The sequence below is a fragment of the Equus asinus genome, chromosome 3 (genome assembly GCF_041296235.1).
Source record: "Equus asinus isolate D_3611 breed Donkey chromosome 3, EquAss-T2T_v2, whole genome shotgun sequence".
Lineage (NCBI taxonomy): Eukaryota > Metazoa > Chordata > Mammalia > Perissodactyla > Equidae > Equus > Equus asinus.
In genome coordinates, this window is record NC_091792.1 from 40,363,217 (window position 1) to 40,383,806 (window position 20,590).

General features: G+C 43.6%; 1 protein-coding gene across 14 annotated transcripts in view; it reads left to right on the top strand.

The window, feature by feature from the left end:
* Positions 1-20,590, top strand: part of TRIM2 (tripartite motif containing 2) — a 151,105-nt gene that overhangs the window by 68,112 nt on the left and 62,403 nt on the right. The gene's annotated exons all lie outside the window — the stretch shown is intronic.

Below are 20,590 nucleotides of genomic sequence, written 5' to 3' on the forward strand. Positions count from 1 at the left end.
TACATCTCTCCTCACCTTTGCAGTCCTTCTACCGTCACTGGATTCAGGGGTAGGAGGCAGGAGAGTGTTGAACAGCAATTCTCAGACTGTAGGTTTTATGAGTGGGTTGGGCATCAAGTTGTGGGTTGCAACCAGCCTATTTAAGAAATGAAAAAGAGTTGAAAACAGCAGAGGGCTAATTGTGATCTCAGGCACCTTTTGTTTCAGTGAAATATATATGTCTGTACTTGACTGCAACATAAAATATGTTTCTGTTGTGTTACAAACATTTGGGAAATTTGGGTATAGAAGTGTATGGATCCTCTACTAATAGCGTGATCCTAGGCAGGTTGCTGAATGTTCTTGTGTCCTGGTTAGATCCATAATCTGTAAAATGAGGGTAATAACAGTATTTACTTCATATGGTTGTTGAAAGGATTAAAGAGAAAATGCATGAAAAGCATTATGGGCTGCACTTGGTTAATAGTTAATGCTTATTATTATGATTTCTTTTCCTGCCTAGGTCTACAGCTCAAATCTTTGTTTCTTCTGAGCCTAGAACTGTGAACCCAACAGCCTGCTTGACATCTCCACGGGGCTGTTCCACAAGCATCTTTAGGTCAACATATCTAAACTTGAACTCAACTCATCACCTTCTCTCTCAATCCTCACCCTTCCACTGCCCTGTCCCACCCCCAAGCACACAGACCCCTCTGCTGCTCCTCCTGAATTCTCTTTTCTGTGAGGGGTGCTGCCATTCGCCTCTCACCTAGGCTGCCTGTGCATCATTTTCCTAATTCTTCGAGTAAGAGAATTCTAAGCCTGGGTCACCATCATCACTCACTGGATTAGTGAAATTTTGCCCTTAGTCTTGCCCCATTCACTACATCTCAGCTTGAGTGTGACCATCCCTTCCTACTTTTCATGTTTGTAAGTCTTCAGTGGCTTTCATAGCTTCCGGGTTAAAGTTCATACCCTTCTGTCTACAAAGCTGGTTCCATCATAGCCTGGCCCCTGATTGCCTCTCCACCCTCATGTCTTCTACCTCCAGCCTTGTGCTTCATCCTCTGGTAATTCCAAACTGCTTGTAGTTGGTCTTCCCCCTGCTGACATACACACACCTTCGTTTCCTCTACCTGGAATGCTGTTTCTACCTTTCGTTGTATGGCTGACTCTTACTTTTCCCTCAAAGCTCAAGATTGATTTTCAAGTCAGAAAAACTTAGATTTGAATCCCTTAATCAATAGTTAATAGCTGTGTGATTCTGAGAAGTGAATTTCTAAAGCACTTGAAGTCAGTTTGTGCATCTGTAAAATGGGAATAGTAAAGCCTAGCTCATAGAGTTGTGAGAATTAAGTGAATGATCATGTGTAAAGAATAGCACCTTGCACATACTAAGTACTTAAATAAATGGCCGTGGTTGTTATTTTAGTTGTAATGGTTATTTTCAATTTTTTAAAATGGCTCAGTTCACCTCCTTCTGGACCAGAGGTTCTTGCAGACCTGACTATGTCAGGTTGTCAGTCTTTGCACCAGCTGTTCCTCCTGACCTATTACCCTTTCCACTCTTCTTCCCTTGACCAATCCCTACCCATCAGTCAAGGTTCAACCCAAGTGTCACCTCCTCGGAGACCCTCCCTGGATCCCTGGGCCCCTGGGGCACCCTGTGCTCGCCTCCGTCAAGGTTCTTGGCCGCCCGAATTGTGATGTCTTCTTTCTCCCCAGATTCTAAGTCTCCTGAGGGCTTCATGCCTCGTTCTTCACTGTATCCCAAACTCCTTGGGTGCATGCAGATGCCCAACATATAGCACGTGATCAATAAATATTTCCTTGATGAATGGATGAATGGATGAGCAAACTGGTAGTAACTTCCTTACTCGTGTTCTTGCCTTCTCTCTTTCAGGAAATTCATCATATTAATTGCACACAGATTAGTTCTCTTAAAACAGAGTTCTGTCACTCATCTGTGCTTCTCAAATTGCTCTGGTCAGTGTGCTTCGCTCACATTGGCAGTTAGGACCATCCACAGGATGGCTTCTGTTTAGTGTTCCACTTCTGTTTAGTTTTCTTCTACTTTTCCCCACCTTGTACCTTATATCATGGAACACTAAGCTGTTTTCATTGCCTGTGTGCCTACTCATGCTGACTCTCTCTGCTTGGAGACACCTAACACCTTCACTGCCTGCTTCTCACCCACTCCTCTTCACTTGTCACAGTCCTACAACCGTTTGAAGCCCTCTCAAATGCTGCCACCTGACAGTCCCAGAACCTTTTCTTATCCATTTTTTAACAACAAAAGTAGGTTTCCTCAGTCCTCCTTTGTACCCTATACAATCTGCTGTAGACTTCTCTCCTGGAGAAGATTGTCCTTTATCTACATATTTGCTTTTGATGGCAAGTTCTTTAAGTCTAAGAATCATGTCTTAAATTTCTTTGTAAACTTAACAGCATCTAGAACATGATGTTGTTTGTCATTTCTCATAAATGAGGAAATGAACAGAACTGAAAATCAGCTAGGTCTGGCTCTCCTTTCTGCTTGCCGACTTAACTCTGGGGGGCCGGGGTAGGAGGGATTAGAGTTTAACTCTTGCCCTTTAATCTTCAGTATATCTCGTTTAACTTTCCATTGGCACCATGTTATAATCACATTGGACTAGGTATTCAATAAGCACATTTGATGAATTGATGATTAATTAGTGTTTTGGGTTTTTTTAGAACTCATATACATTCAAGTCTCATGTTTATGGTTCTTAGTTACTTAGGAGTGTGCATACTAATAAAATAAGTTATGAGTCAAAGTATATGAAATGTGAAAATATAAATACACAGACACATTGGTGGTGGTGTATATACATACATGCTTTCTACATTATCAAGCAAAAAACCAGAGTATCAGGACAGTCTTTGAATGATCTTACCAATATTGAAACCTAATTTATCTCTTTTTCAAAGACTAGAAGATCTGTACTCTGTTCTCTAACTCTATCCCTCTATGATCTACAACTTCCCCAGTTGTGTGGAGGCCTGAGGTATGTGGTGGGAGATCTGCCATGCTGCCATGATGGGGAGTGGCAGTGGAATGACCTCAAGAGCTCGTCCTGGGTCCAGGTAGACTGGAAGCTCAGTTTCTTTAGTCCACATGAAACTGAACCTACTTCCTCCAGCAGAAAGTGCCCAGGCAGTTGGGCCTTCTCCTTTATTTGTCCTTTTGCCCCTCTACCCATCTAACCCCTGAGTAAGAATAAGCCTTAAGGTAGTGGTGGCAGTAGCTTGTGTGTGTTGGTGTCTACCCTCCAAGCAATAGTCAAAAACAAGTCAGTAAACCAAATTAACACATAGTTTTCGGGGAAAGTTTGCCAGTTCTCCGTTGTTTACATGTTTTGATGGGTAATAACCTCCAAAATGAATAAGGCATGACATGTGGTATAACACATTTCACAATATGTGAAGCAAATTTCACAGAGGTAAAGATAATGATTTTTCTGTTGAGAAATACCACGTCATAGCTCTTACTGGACATAGAAGAAACATGTGGAATCCATTGGTGATAACCAAAAAAATGACTTCTATGTACTTTTGATGTTGGTCTTTGGAGACCACAAAATTGGGACAATAAAAGATCAATTTATCTGGCCATCTAAACACCAGAAACATCTAAACAATGTAATTATTTTTAAAGGATTTTTTTCACCCAGTTTTTAAAGATCATGCCAATGTAATAATTGAAGAACATCTGTTCTAAGGAACAATGGAAGTGGTGATGCTCTGATCCACCAGCTGCAAAGGACTCGTGGGAGTGTTTCAGCAGCACAGTCCACTGAATACAGGCAAGGTAAACTGAATCATGGTGGACCGCTCCACTAACGTCATGGCAGCCTTACTGTTCATGCCAAGTTGGGTGGTTTTGGTCATTTGTAGGTTTTGGTAGGTACAAGCTATGCTAAAATGTTGAATTTCAATCCTACATATAACACATGTTACTTGCTAAAGCACCGTTTTCAATCACTGTGCTCTTTTAGAGTTAAGATAACTAGGCTCCAGAAATATTATTAACCTAAAATTGATCAGGTAGGTCCCTAGACACTTTGGATAAATATTCTTTCTTATTTCTACTAAGATGGTTCTTCAATCTGTGTTTTATACAAACCAATAACTCCTATCTTGCAAAGTTGTCTTGAGAATGAAATGGGGTATTTAGCACAGAACCTGGTACATAGTGGGTGCTAGATAAATATGAGTTTCCTTTCTCTTCATATGCCAAGAGCCAAAATGTGTATGGGGGGAAAGTAATATTCATAGAAAACATGACTGATATTTACTGAGCACTTACTTATATCTAGAGCCTGCTGTATCCAGGGATAAAAAGATGGGTCAGGTGTGGGCCAGGAGCTCACTCTCTAGTAGGAGAGGCAAACATTTAAACTGATGGTTACTGCAAAGAGTGGTGAGTACAGCAATAGAAGTACCGATGTACAAGGATTGATGGTAACTCAAAGGAGGGGTGAATACCTAGCCCGGGTGAAAGGGCTATCAGGAGGGTTTTCAGAATAGAGGTCACGCATCAATTGACTCTCTAGTAAGAAGAAAAGGACTGGATTCCAGGCAGAGGGAAAGCACGTGTAAAGGCAGGAAGGTTTAAAAAGCACAGGAAGGGAAATAACTCAGCACACTCTGGAGGGCTAGAATTAGTGCATTTTAAATCCTTTGAAGAAGACTTGTTGGAGGGCAAGCCTGGAACCAACAAGTGTAGCACTTCCAGCTCCCATTGCATGCATTGGAGCTGCTAGGCTTCAATGTCCCATGTTTGGTCATGGGATCTCAGTGTGTCCAGTGGCCTGTGTTTGGATCCAAGTGTTTGGATGCCCTAGTCATACCAAGGAGGCCCAGGAGCTGGGGTCACAGAGGCAGAAGAGGGTCAGACCGTCTTGTACAAAAACCTAAGGGCTCCCTGTAATGGACTGAATGCTTGGTACTCCCCAAATTCATATGTTAAAGCCCTAATCCCCAATGTGATGGTATTCGGAGATGAAGCTTTTGGGAGGTAGTTATAGTTAAATGAGGTCATGGGGGGGCGCCTCATGATGGCATTAGTGGTCAGTCTCCCTAGTTAGAAAATAACTCTGGCTTTGATAGAATTGTTTTGGAGATTTGTTCATAAAGCTAGCTCTCTTTCTTTTGTCTTTCTGTTTTCTTATTCTCTTTCTGTTCCTTTCTGATCGAGAGAGAAAATCCTCTTATTTGTAATCATCAAAGAATGCAATCACTGTAATACTGCTTTGAATTCCTTTCAGTGTGAAACCGCCTTGGGCCTAGTGGGCATTAATATCATTGTTGCATAAAAGTTGAATGAAGGGATGAATGAAAGTCACAAATAAGTAGCCTGCACCTCATCCTCTCTCTTCTCTTCTGTTTACCTTCCTCTTTTCTGTTCAACAAACAACATGAGTTTTATCAGGTACTATCTCCCTTGTTCATCTTTGGCTTAATTAGAAGCAGAATTTTAGAGCAGCATATGTCCATGCATGAGAGTATCTGAACTTTCTGCATGGTAGATAGGATCACTAAATAGAAGCTGAATATCATACCCATAATTCCTTATTTGGCTTAAATATAAAAGATTATTACTGCCAAACTGTGCATAAGGATTGCTAGGCTATTCTTGAAAATGTTTTCCTTTAATAATCCTGCAAACTTTTAAGGCCAAGCAATAAAAATAATGAGACACAACCTCTTATTTGGTAGTGTTTTCTTTCCAATATGATTTTAGACTCCCTCTTTGAAAGAAGAGGTTTTACATCGTAGTTTGGACTACTCTTTCAAAACTATATATTTACATAAGCAGTAACTATTGTTCTCTTACCTAAAATAAAAGAATATCAAATATTTTTTAGTAATTAGATTACCTTCACCCACTGTGAAAGAACTTAGTCTAGAAGTAAATGGTTTCCTTTCCTATTTCGCTTCTATCATCAATAGAGGTTCCTACCTGTGCTTCCAAGACTCTACATGTTAAGAGCCCACTAATTCAGAATACATGGAAAAGCAAGAGTGAATTACAGAGTATCTAAAAAGCTGTTTATTTTTATTGCTCTCAGTATATACACTTACCCAATAACCATGTAAATGTGTTATAAAGCATACCTTAATGACTGGATGAAAACATTTGCAGTAAGTAGTATGAAAATCTTTTCCTGCAGAGTAGGTGTAACTCTTAAAGCAGGTTATGCTGTGCTGACCATCTTGCTTACACTGTCAACCTAAATAAAGAGGTGAAAACCAAGGCAAGCTCAAATTACCAGAAATTGAGTTTATTTGAGAATATTAGAGGACTTGTGACTTGGGAAATGCATGCTTGTAGCAAGCTATAGGCAAGTCCATTGAGGGTTTGGGGCAGGCTGTGTTTATGGGCAAGGAGAGCCAAAAAGGGCAAGTCACACCAGAGTCCAAGCCATAAGTTCATCGGCTTGAGGATGGGGAGAGAGTCTTGGCGGATGTTCACTGGTAGGAGGTAAATCTTGGTCTTCTGTAGATCAGGCACTTACAGTAAATCAGTCTCTCCATTCTTAAGTTCTCTTCTTCCGAGGACGCATGTGTGAGATTCTCCATTTTGTATCCTCCGGCTTCATTTTAGATTGAAATCATTTCACACAGCATTTTCCTAACAGATCCCTCCTACAAATATAGCTCAAAGGTATCTTTAGCTGAAATTCAATCATAGCAAGTATGTTTGAAGGTGTTTCACATGAGAGCTTGCCCAGTGAGACTGTGCTCCAGAGGAGGGTTGGTTGCACAGCCCCTGGTAATGTCCAGATAGGCTCCACCCTCAGTCATTCTTCATCACACTCTGTTGGAAGCCATGTGCCAAGGCTGCGTGTGTGCTGCTGCGTCATCACTGGGGTATGATCCTGTCCCCGTGGAGTTTACAGCTTGGTTGGGGAAGCAGCTCAACCAAGCAAGCAAATCGACATGTCATTACAAACTGTGACCATTGTTGTAAAGGATTCAAACAGGGTGAGCTGTTTAATAACAAAGAGGGACAGCCACTTAGGATGGGGGGTCAGGGAACCCTCAGAAAGGAGGCACCGTTTGGGCAGAGAGCTACGGGAGCAGGGACAGCCTTGCAACAGCGGGGCTGGGAGCAGTGGAACCCCGGGGGGCACAAAGTGCCCTGAAAGGAGCTCATGCCTCCCTTGTGAAGACCCAGTAATGTTGCCGTTTACTCAGGAGAGGCAGCCTCTCTTTCTGGACGTAAGATCTCAGAATTTGCATTTGAGGTGATGGACTGACTGATTCTTGAAAAGCCAGAAACACTGGAGAGAGAATGATGGAGGGAAGAGCAGAAGCCAGTGGCCACAGGAAGGCTGGATAAAGGTCCCAGAATGCTGCTAAGAGAGCCCTGACTGTTGGAATAAATAGAAAAATAGAAATAAAACCTGTTTTTATAATGAATAAGCTTTATGGCCAAGTCTAAATTAAGACTGGGTTCTTCCCTTTCCGTTTCTGGGGGCAAACAAACATGTGTTAATAGCTTTTTAAAAATAGAATGGAAATTTTACCCGAGGCCCATCAGGGAACAGAAAAGAGAAAAGTCCAGACATGCTGGCCATGTGATGCCAACAACACGGGTGTTTTCTGTAAATTTGTGTACTTTTATCACTTTACCCTATTCTCAAATTTGACTAGATTAAAAAGCTTTATATGCAGTCTGTACAACTACCCATGATTTAACTTCCACTCCTCAGTGTTTATTTTAGTATCAGATTTTTATTGACAAGGTCATTCTGAAGATAGTCAGCTTCTTAACTGTGCAAGTTGGTTACTACCCTCTGTCTATTATGTCTTGTATCTTTTTATTTTTTTCCTTTCTATTCCCAGGAGTCTGCCTTCGCTGTGAATCCCCCTGCAGCAGGATGTCGTGGTTTATTTTTTCCCTGCCCTTTGCCATGGGGATGGTGGAGTTTTAACCTTTTAGTGCTCTCATCCTTTGTGGTGGGTTCCTGTTTCTCTCCTATCTTGGGAACTCCTGCTGTTTGACTGAGGTGTTTGTATATTCAACACTCTAAACCATTAACTCCAAGCACACCAGCTGTGGTATGAGAGTTGTTTGTTATTCCTCAGTATGGTTTTCTATTGTCGCTTAGCAAGACCTGTGCTTGTATTTCCAGTCGTTTCTGTTGGGCAACAGTCTCCACAGAACTAATGTGATCATGATGGAACTCTGGCAGCCTGCAAAGACGTCCAGCTCCCGGGTCTCCCTATCCAGAGAGGGCAGTGGGGCGGATGGAGAGCAGCATGCACTGAGGGCCCGGCCTCAGTCTGTGTCGGCTTTTGCCACTTGCTAGTTGGATGGTTTCGGGGAATCACGTCACCGCCGCAGACCTGTATCTGTGTCTACAGGGTGGTGATTGGACTCGATATGGCCACAGAGCTCCAGATGTTCTGAAGAGATGCGTCAGGGGCCCAGCAAAGTGAGGGGTGAGCATGTTGGCAGGGCCTCCAGGACCAGAACCACTTCTTTAGAGAAAGTATTCTGTGGCTTTAAAACCATGGGACTATGTCATCTCTACAGTCCTTTCCAACTTAAATACCTCTGATTCTATGAAAGGATGAGAGTCTTGTGCCTTCCTGCTTCCAGTCACTGGTGGAGAGGTTCTGCCAGGACAAGCATGGAAACGGATTAGGAGCCAGGCCTGGGGCTGGGATAGTGAACTGAGCCCCCACCATAGGACTGGAAAGTGATGGAGTTTATGCTCTTGACTCAAGTCGTTTGGTCTGAGACTGAAGATTCATATGACACGGTGGTGGCTCATATCCCTTTAGAGAGTACCAATGCCATGCCATGTGGTAAGGATGACAGAAAGTGCCAGGTTCTATGGCCTCAGGTTTATGTTTCTTGATAGGTAGGGAAGGAGCATTGGGCGCAGTTGGGTACATCCTGGCCAAGGTTCCTTACCAGATCCCTGCTCCTCACTTTTTCCTTTCTAAAGAAGTGTTGCTTTCTTTCTACATCAGATAGCAGTTAAAACAAAGAGACAACTCTGTAGGTTGCCAACAGGTTATCTATGACTTGAACTATATATACATCTGTGCCTGGGCTGCGTTCTTCCCAGAGGAGAGCCCCCACAAGTTAGAGGGCATTATTATGACATCTGACCTTGAGAGTGCTCAACACTTCCATCAGGCTGGATTAGCAGGTTCTTTATCTAGTAATGATAGCAGAACGTGGATAACTCATAGTTTTTTAAAGAGGTACAAGAGCAGTTTTTATTCTTGGAATGACTTTATAAGAAAGCGTTTGCATTTCCTTTGGGTCAAGGGAAACTAGTTTAATTATTATTTGCAATGTGTCTGGCATATGTTCTTTTTATAGCATTAGAGAAAGAATTTCTGGCCTGTGAGGAATTTGATATGGACTAGAGAGTAGAATCTTCCTCGATTGCAGTGGCAAGCAAAGCACAATGTCCTGTTTCCATCCACAGATACTTAAGAAGGTAGAAGAGGAGGCAAGGAAGGAAAAGAACTACATGGTGTTACTTGGGGTATCTGACTGTTTTGCAGCTAAATCATTTGCAATCGGATTTCCACAGTGGGGGGACTCGGCCTGTTTTCTGGCAGGCTCCTTCTGCTCTCCCTCATTTTGCCCAGCCTTCCTAACTCACCACACATTCTGTCTTCACTCATCCTCTGTCTATAAAATTTAGGGGTGTTGTGACCTTCTGTGACACTTCTTACAGCTAGATTTCTCTATGTTCAGCACTGAGAAGTGAAGTACACACACAGCCAGTCCTTGCACCTGTGGAAAGAGCTTGCCATCGTCTACAAAGCACAGGGTGATCGTGCGTCTTAGGAACTGACTGTCTTTCCCATTTCTTAGCTTGTGCACAAGAAGTAAATTGTACGTATTGTTTACTTATTTTTGCTCGTGCACAAATAAATCATAGATATTGTTTTTCTTTTATGAGATTTTTGTTGTCCTTGGGTTGGTTTGTAGCCTCGTTAAAGTTAGTAGGGCTTGTCTCTTAATATTCAGACACTGAATTAGGGTAGTATGGACCCACCAACTGGATTTTCTTTTGAAGCAAAATCCACAAATGGAAGTGCCAGCCATCTCACTGGGCTTGAGCTGGGGTCAGTAAACTATGGCTTGCAGGCCAAATCCGGCCCACAGCCTGTTTGTATATAAGCCTATGAGTTAAGAATGGTTTTTACATTTTTAAATGCTTGGGGGAAAAATTAAAAGGAAAATAATATTCGATGACATGAAATTTATATAAAATTTCACATTTCAGTGTTTATAAAGGCAGTTTTATTGGAGCACAGCTATGTTCCTTTGCTTCCGTATTGTCATGGCTGCTTTCACACTACAACAAGGGTTGAGTAGTTGTAACAGACACTGTATGGCCCACTAAGTCTAAAACGTTTACTGTTGGGCCCTCTACAAAGAAAGTTTGCTGACGCCTAGGCTCGAGTAATTAAAACAACAATGAGAGTTGGCATCTTTTGAGTCTTACTATGTGCCAGGCACTGTGCTGAGCATCTCTCCAGAATTATCTTATTTAATCCTCATAACAACCCTATGTGGAGTAATTCTTTTATCGTCATTTTACAGATGAGGAAAAGGAGGGTCAGAGAGGTTGTATAATTTCCCCCAAATCACACCACTAGTCAATGTCAGAGCTAGGAGTAGCACACACATCTGTCTGATTCCAGAGTTTGGAATATTATCCACCATCCCAGTTGGCTGGAGCAATACCCATGAGCATCCTTCACAGGTCTGAGGTGCGGAGGCTACAGATAAAAATTGTTTGATATCAAATTTTTTTTTTCCACACAGCTTTTTTTCTTTTTTCCTTTTTTCTTTTTTTTTTTTCTTTTTTTGCTGAGGAAGGCTGGCCCTGAGCTAACATCCGTGCCCATCTTCCTCTACTTTATATGTGGGATGCCTGCCACAGCCTGGCTTGCCAAGCAGTGCCATGTCCACACCTGGGATCCAAACTGACAAACCCCAGGCCAGTGAAGCGGAACATGCTTGTGCACTTAACTGCTGCACCACCAGGCCAGCCCCGAATTTATTTTTAATTTAATTTGTTGTGTAATTGGGATTTTATGTTTGTCTCTCTCATAAGAGTGCACAGGTTCCTTAAGGATAGTGACCCACTGTGGACCCCAGAGCAGTGCCCTGCACATAGTAGAAGCTAAATTAAAAGCTTGTTGAATGAAGGAAATTAAGTGGGGAGTAGGGAGAGGGCAGGAGAAAAGGGCGAAAAGAGAGATAGGAAGAGGAAAGACATTATCAAGGAAGAGTTGAGGCGCCCCCAGCCTTGGCCCCCAGGCCTTGGATGGATCTGCTTGGCACCACGGCAGCTCACCCTGGCCAGGAGCGGGCCGGACACCCTGGAGCCGACAGGCCCAACCCGACCAGTGTGCGCACCCCCTCTGCTACAGCCTACCCGTTCCTGTTCTCCCGCCCCTGCTCCCCTTGCCTCTCGTGGCACTGTGGCTTCCTGGCACCCAGCCCAGACACATTGCCAACCCCCGAGGGAGACCTGGGCAAGTCAGTATTTGCTTTACAGCATGTCCATTCAGAGTAGGACATGAAAGCAGGGTCTCCCATTCTCACGTCCAGAGACGGTGACTTTCATCAAAGGGGAAAACTTTGACTATGGCAAGGAGCCAAAAGGAATCCTTTCTCTTCTTGTCTTTCCAAGAAGACCGCTGACCAGCACAAAGGACGAGGGGCAGGTGGGCTTGAGCAGACACCCTCTTCCTTCCTGAGGCTGGCTGGGATTAGGAGTTAGTGTGAGGACCCACCAAGAGCAACAAAGTAACACTCCAGCCTCTTACTCAACTGTGTCAAAGCCAGCTAGGAGACAGCAGTGCTAAGTGGGTGAGAAGGCCAAGGGAGGCTGTGGCCAGCCGCGTGTGATAAAAGTGTATAGATGTATCTTTTCCAGTTTTGCATGATTCTGCCCACTCTCATTTATTGATTTATTTTATTTGGAAAATAAAATAGAAAAGAATAAATTTTATTTATTAGAAAATAAAATAGAAAAGAATGAATGGGGAGTAGTGTATTATTAGTAGTAGCATATTAGTAATAGTGTATTATTAGTCTATTCATTCATCCAAAAAATAAATGGATGAACCCTATATGAGCCAGGCTCTAAGACTACAAAAGTGAATCATGAGACATTCCTAAAAGAACTCATAAATCTTCTAGTGCTTTCCTACTAGCACTGCCACTCTGCTAATACATGTCTTGACTACTTACTATATATCAGGCACTGTGGCAGGTTCTCTTCATAGACCATTTAATTCTCAGCGTTACCCTATGAAGTAGGTTATTATCCCCATTATACAGATGAGGAAATTGAGGCACAGAGAGGTTAAATTACTTACTCAGAGTCATAAGTGGCAGAGCCGGGATTCAAAACCACCCTGGCACTAGGGCCCATCATCTTCACCACTGCACCACACAGCTTCTGATTACACTAACTTGAGCCTTGCCGTGTTGAGCACGGTGCTAAGGCACTTACACACTATACTATTTAATCATCATGACAGCCTTATGAGGTCATATTTTACAAAGGAGCTTACAGAGGCAATGAGCAACCTGAATATAGAGCAAATACAGATGTGTCTCCAGAGCCTGTGCCTTAATTACAGCTTCATGCTGACATTCTAGTAGGAATCTAATATTGGGATGTTAAGTGACCAGTGTGGCGTGGTGCCACATCTGCGGCTTAGGGAAATACTTTCTCCTGATGACATGAACTGGGGAGGCAGCCTCCTGCAGGTGATGCCAAGTTCAGCTATCCTCAGAATCTCTCTCTCTCTGCCAAGGTGCCCAGACTCCTACTTTAGGAGCACCTTCCGGGTTAAGGCACTGAGCTCCAGAAGTCCTCAGGAAACTCAGGCATCTTAACGGGAGAAAGTCCCACCTTCACTCCGTAGCTGTATGGTCACGTTAGCTCAGATGTGGAAACCTTGTAGGGCTGGAAAGCAGGAGAGCCGCAGTCCCAGCAGATGGGAGAGGGCCGCAGTTGGAGCATCCACATTGCTAGGGGGGTCAGGCCAGGGCGATCCCTGCAGCTCACAGCTTTTATCGCTGTCACTGCAGGCCTGACCCTTCCCTCCCTCGGCGCTCCCATCGCCACCACTTGAATCAGTTATTTTACAGAGTGGTGCTGTTTCCCGGTGAGAAAGAAGGTTAGAAAAGGAAACCTACAGAGAGGAGAAAAAAGAGAGATTCATAATAGAAGCAGAGCCGCGGACACTTCTGTGCAGGAAGCCGCACGGTTTTCTTTAGCTAGGGAAGAGCTCGGGCTCCTAGGGGAGGAGGCTGTTGCCATAGAAACGGTCGCCGGGGGAGCGGTGAATGCTCTCTGGGCTCCGCCGGGCCTGGGAGGCCCGGGCTGTCGGAGATGGGCCCGTAGCTGTGATTATGACCTTAGAAGCGGGATTATTTGGTCAACGGATGTGAACATTTGTAAAGTTCTGTGTGAACTACACGTTGCTTTAAAAATAATCCACTTTATGGGACCGAGAGGAAGGAATGTGGGGAAGAGGAAGTAAGCGTCTGGTAAGGCATTACTAGCGGCGCACCCACATCGGCCTCCTCGCTCCCCGCCTGTCGGTCAGGGCTCCGCCCCGCCCAGGTCGGGCCTGGGCTCGGCCTCGGCGGGTGCTCACCAAAGGACGTTTGCTGTATGGAATCCCAGCCTCGAAATCCCAGCCTGGTGGTGAGAACCACGGCTCTGATTAATTAGACGCGGTAAACCGCTGAGGCAAGCAGCAACTTGATACCGTCTTGAATTTAATTGTCAAAATGAAAAGTGTAATCATGAAACTGCTGAAGTGAAAAACAACACTGGATGCTGAGGCGCTCGTCAGTGTGGACATGAGTGTAATTGGGAATCCAGAGGCAGGACTGCGAGGTTGTCTTCCAGGCACTCTCAGGACAGAGAGAGTCAACTCTGACTTAGGCCAAACAATGGCAAAACAAAAGAGGGTTTTGTTTGCTTGCTTTTCCTTACTTTTGCTTTAGTCCGAGCAAGACGAAGAATAAGAAGGGGTAGCATGCTGCTGGGGCTTTGGTGTATCAGCAGATGCAGAACCCTGTGTTTTGTGTCAGTCTTCTCTGTGAAAGACATCTTCAGGCTGAGAAGGGACTTCTGAAGGCTAATGAGAAGGAATTCAAACCAGGATAGGCCAGCCCCACAGCTTCTGTTGTGGGTTCAAACTGCCAGTCAGACTCACAAGACGCAAATAGGCTTTAATCTAATAAGATGGTTAGTAAGCGTTGGCAAAGGATACAAAGCAGGAGATACAGCACCTGCTTCTTTTTGGGAGGCCCAGAAGCTTCCTTTGCCCACTTGTGCACTTGGGGTATTGCACCAGGGATGAGAGCCAAAGTGTATGGGGGTCACCTTGACACACTGAAGTCAAGTGATTTTTCCCACCAATCTTTTATGTCATTCTAGCTATGTAGCCACCTCACAGCTCCATTAATGGATGCCATAAACGAGGTTGACATAACATTCCCCATTTGTCTTAACTCTCCTGTTTTCAAGGGAACAGTGCTGTGGGAAAACCAGGTCATTCTCAGGTGGGCCTTCATCAGCCTAGACCTCATGTTAACCTTTGACCCACAGTAGGTATTGTGGGTTGAATTGTGTCTCTCAAAAAGATATGTTGAAGCCCCAAACCCCAGTACTTATGAATGTGGCCTTATTTGGAAATAGGGTCTTTGCTGATGTAATCAAGTTAAGATGAGATCATGCTGTATGAGAGTGGGCCCTAATCCAATGTGGCAGATGTCCTTATAAGAAGAAAAACAGGGAGGGGAGTGCCATGTGAAGACATAGAGATGCACAAGGAGAAAACAGCCATGTAACTACAGAGGCAGAGATTGGAGTGATGTACCTACAAGCCAAGGCATGCCTGGGGCTATCAGAAACTGGAAGAGCCAAGGAAGAATCTTCCTAGAGTCTTTGGGGTGGAGATTGACCCTGCTGACACCTTGATTTTTGTACTTCTAGCCTTCAGAAGTGTGAGAGAATAAATTTCTGTGCTTTTAGGCCATCTCAGTTTGTGGCACTTTGTTACGGCACCTCTAGGAAACAATATAGTAGGTAAGAATAGAAAACTCAGTTGCTCTAAATAAATTTTAAGTCTCTGGTTTCAACAAACAGGTTTTTGAAAGCTCACATAGCTAACATTGCCAAATCACAGATCCCGATTTTTATGAGATCTTAGGGAAAAGGTGAGTTTCTTAAAGACTGGAGATAGGGAAATACACTTTTTACTTATAAAGATCAAACCCACAAATTGTAGGTTCTATCAAGCATAATTTTATAGAGGAGTATTAATGGGGTGGTTTTCAAGCACCTAGAGAAGAAAGCATCCTGGGTTCCATAAGAATAAATTATACCAGACCAACCGGAATTCTTTTTTTGATAAGGTTAGTAGACATGTATTTCAGTTATCTGTTCAATATGATTCAACATGACAAAAGGGCCAGGAAAAGTGAAATGAACTCAGAGATTATTAATAAAAGGATCGGCCAAGGGGGCTGGCCCCGTGGCTAAGTGGTTAAGTTCGCGTGCTCCACTTCAGAGGCCCAGGGTCTCTCCTGGTTCAGATCCTGGGTGGGAACATGGCACTGCTCATCAAGCTATGCTGAGGCGGCATTCCACATGCCACAACAAGAAGGACCCACAACTAAAAATATACAACTATGTACCAGGGGGCTTTGGGGAGAAAAAGGAAAAATAAAATCTTAAAAAAAAAAAGGTAGGCCTAGATCAAGGAAAGTGATGGTCTCTCTTTATTCTGTGTTGGGCAGACCCCACCTGGATTATGTCATCAGTATTGAGCAGCACCCTGTAGGGGAGACACAGGCAATCTGGAGGGGATACGAAGCTACTGGGCAGGGAGCCAGGGGTGCTTGATCTGGGTCACCTTTGCTGCAGATACTCCACCTGTCTGGGAAGGGCTGTCTGACACCTGAGACCCAGTCAACATGACCGTGACTTGGAGGTGGGAGACTCTATCCCCAGGAGTGATTTTGAGAGGTTCTGTTCATGTCTTATTTATTTTTGTGTCATCAGTGGCTAGTATACCACCTGGCACATAATTATTTGTGAAATGTATAACATTACACAGTAATCCCAAGGCCAGTACAGTTCTGGTGTGAGTTCTTGGGTTGGAGCTGGGTCAGCTGGTTCCCTAGTTAATCCATTTCTATAACCTCACTAGGTTAAGGCCAATTTGGACATTCTCTCGTCTTAAGAACACTTAGAGGGAAGCTCCTTTCTTCTTTCTCACCATTGTTTTCAAACAGTCCTGTGTTGGTCTAGGACCTCCCCATAGCCACTAAAGAGAGGCCCTTCATCCTCCAACACGGATGGCCTCCCCAGGGCCACTGCCAATAGAGAAGAAGGAGCCTCTTTGAGTCCAAGCCAAACCAGTCACTCAACTGCCTATAGAGTCTGGGCCTGCTGGAAGGAGCCTGGTTTTGAGGGGCCACACCTGGAGTGCTGACCTGTGCAATCCGTAAAAGCAGTATCTCTTCTCCAGTTGCTCATGTCTAAGCTGAAGACTGCAAGTAGTTGCTCCTTCACATCTGCTTTCAGAAGACCATTGGACAATAATTTTCATAGTGGTTTTTAGAAGCAAAGATAAGACACACTAAATACTGATTGCATTAGGCAGAGTTTCTAGGCTCCTGATTTCAGGTTGCCTCCTTCTTGGTGATTGTAGTTCTCTCTCACTGAGACACATCGCCTCTCTCATCAGCTGGCTTTGTTCCACTGTGGAACTACCTGATAAACTGATCCTGCCTTTGCCCATCCTTGAGGGGCACTGTGGCACCCTGAAAGAGGAACTATGCCAGTCACAAGACCTGAACTCCAGTTCACCCATACTACGTAATGGCTACTCCACCCTGGGCTGGTCATGTAACCTTTCAGAACCTCAATTTCCACTAAAATAATAATAATAATGATGATGATGATGATGCCTGCTCTGTCTGTTTCTGAGTTTGTTTTGCTTTGTATTATGTGGGTGCTTCCTAAATTATAAGCCACCAATCAGATATAAAGAATTGCCTCTCCCTAATGGTCTCTGATCCAACTATTTTCCAATTCTGAGATGAACATTTACCTTTACATTCATGCTATGTCACTTGTCCATTTGTAGAAGGACTTTTTGTCATTCTACATCTACTTATTGGGAACCTACCGTGTGACAGGCATTGCTCTAGGGGCTGGGGAGTTTGAGGTAAAACATGGAACCATCAGTAATTTTCAGCCAATAATGCTACGGAGCACACAAGAATGATACCCAGTCCAGATGGGATTGGAGGAGTCATCAGAAAATCCTTCCTAAGGTGAGTGGTGTCTTTGCTGAGCACTGAAGGATTCGAAGGAGTTAACCAGGGGAAGGAGTCAGGAAAGGATGAGAGCTTTCCTGGCGGAACAAGCGGCGTGTGAGCCTAGAGATCAGTGTTTCTCAAAGGGGGTGCTATAGGCATTTGAGGGGACAAATGTATGAGACTCTCTCATGCACTGGAGGATGTTTTGCCTCCCTGCCCCCAGGCATTAAATGTCAGTAGTACCTCCCCACCCCTCCACCCTGTAAACACATAGTCGATGTGGCAGCCAAATATGCCCCTTCCTATTTCCAAGTGCATACCCCACCACTCCACCAGGGGGGTTGGGACCATTACCTGGTTGAGAACCACTGCTAAAAATGCATGGTGGCATGTCTTAAGAACTAGAGTATGACTGAGGAGGACAGACAGTGGAAAAAATGGTGAAGGCAGAGGCCAGATCATAAACATCCTTATATGCCATCCTAAGGAGTTTACTTTCTAGGAGAAATTTCCTTAATCAGGAATAGATTGACTGTATATAAAGGGCTTTGGATAGAGCCTGGCACATAATACATGGTCAGGAAATTTCAGATCTATATCTCCCAGGATCCTGCCAAACCTGATTTAGTTAGCACATGTCCTGTTTGTATGCAAATGCATTGTCTGTATACTTCCCAAATGTACATCACAGTCTAACTGATGACAGTTAACTCCCTACTGTCTATTCATATGGAGGGAAGAGACAGCTCCAAGAAATCAGTAAGGTAGGCAGCAGACTCAATCCCAAGTATCCTGGGCTCTTCTCTGCTCTTGCGGCCCCACAGTTTGGCTGCTTGAGGTCTCCATACAAGCAAACTCCAACTCAGAAAGAAACTGAGCCATTGTATCCCAATAGCCACTAACACCACCACCTATCTGTTGCCAGGGAGTGCCAAAGGGAAGATGCTATGGACTGCTAACACATCCTATGGTAACCCAAGGCCCAACTTATAAACAATTGTGTTCATTTGCTAAGACATGCACTAAAAATAAGGCTGCGTTTTCCTATAATAAGCAATGTTATGCTTGTTGGGTTCCTGACTGAGCCCTCCAAACCCACCTACCCATACAGTAGTTAAGCTATAGTGATGAGGGTAGTTGGAACCCAACTCTCCCATGTAATGCTGTTTCCAAGGAAGAGAGAGTCCCAATTCCAGATAAAAGATCAGAAACACATATAACCCCCCGTATGCTCTACCTTACCCCATGATCCAGTCACCCTGAACTACTACTCTCAATTCCTGCGAGCTATCTCTTGCCTACAAGCCTTCGCATGTGCTGTGCTCCATACCTGAAATGCACACTACTCCTCCCTGCCTGGCATGCCCCTCTTGTGGGCTCCCAGAACATCTACTTCCTCTAGCAGTCAAAGCACTTGCCACTCCAAGTTGGAATTGCCTGCTTACTAATCCATCTCCCACACTAGATTGTGACCTTCCTGAGAGCTGAGAAACTGTTGTTTTTCTCCATATCCTCAATGCCTACTGAGTCCCTGGCACACACTAGACATTCGGTAAGGTTCATTGGAATGAATGATTGAATGAGTAGGTGAAACATCTCTGACTACAAGCCCAAGAATCTCTCCCACTTTGCCACCATCTTCTGAGAACAGAGACTCACTCCACTTGTATGCCCCAGAGTTTGGGTTGAGTGGGGAAGAGAAGGAGACAGGTCAGGAGAGAGGATGCGCTAAAGGTGGGGTCAGCATTCGATGAATTTGGCTAGGGGGATGGGCTGAGCAGCACAAATGGGAAGAGGAGACTTCCGTCATAGCAAGTCAGGCAACTTTGTGATAGCCTGTCTTAGGAATAAGACATTGTAAAATGGAGTGGGGGTAGCCTGCCTGTAGTTTCAGGAGTTGGTTCTTATTAAGTTGTAAGCTTCTAAAACAGAACATGTGTCCACACAAACAGCTGTACACACGTTTCTGGAGGCGTTATTCATAATAGCGAAAAAGTGGAAACAACCCAACTGTCCATCAACTGACAGATGGATAAACAAAATGTGCTATATGCATACAATGGAATATTTTTCAACCATGAAAAGTAATAAAATACTGATACATGCTACAACATGAATGAACCTTGAAGACATTATGCTAAGTGCAAAAAGCCAGACACGTAAGACCACGTGTTATATGATTCCATTCATGTGACAGGGCAGAATAGGGAAATTTATACAGACAGAAAGTAGATTAATGGTTGCCTAGGACTGTGGAGGATGGGGAGGTGGGGAGTGGTAGCTAAAGGGTACAGTGTTTCTATTTGAGATGATGAAAATGTTCTAAAATTGGCTCTGGTGATGATTGCCATATCTGTGAATATATTAAAAGCTATTGAATTGTACACCTTAAATGGGTGAATTGTATGGCATGTGAATTATATCTCAATAAAGCTGTTAAAAAACAAAAAACTTCTAAGGCAGGGTGTTAACCTGGGCTTTTGAGAACTATGTACCACCTGCAATAGCTTGCCAAAATTGGCATGTCTGTGCATTTTCCCGGGTCTGTGGATTTCACTGGATTCTCTATGACCCTTCTCCCTCCCACCACCACCAAAGGTAATCACTGCTCTGCAGAGCTGAGGGCCCCTTCACAGGTTCAATGCAGTACCTGACTACATGGAAAGGATGTGATGAATGTTAGTATAATCAAATATGCTAATTAACAGTTTTAGGATTTAAGTAAAAATTATTAGTGCCTACTTTTAAACTGGTAACTAACATAGGAATAGAATGCAATAAGGTTCCTTGCCTCCATTGCTATAGAAAAGGGAATGATTGTGAATTCCATTCTGCTAGGTAAGACTTTTTATTCTAAAGTATTATTTGTAATATGAGGATCTAATTATTTTTATACTGCTACTTGCTGATCATTAATATGTTATTGAAAGTTTTTTAAAAATAAGTTTAATGACAATATGAAATCAAGTTATGTATATAAGTAAAGTCTGTCAAGTTTCTCAACATTTAACTGAAAACTTCTGCATCATCAGAAAAACAACGGGTTCTGTTCATCGCCTGAATCAAATAAATGTACTCTATGATTTTTCTCTGAATGGTTAGAACCACGAAAAGCAGAGAAGTGTTATTTGCATTATTTGATTTTTAGGAGCTGTGTTTTATAGACCCTTTTCTGGGTAAATAACAAGAGGAGAAAGGGTAGTAGAGGCTTGTTGAACTGGGCTGCTTGGCATT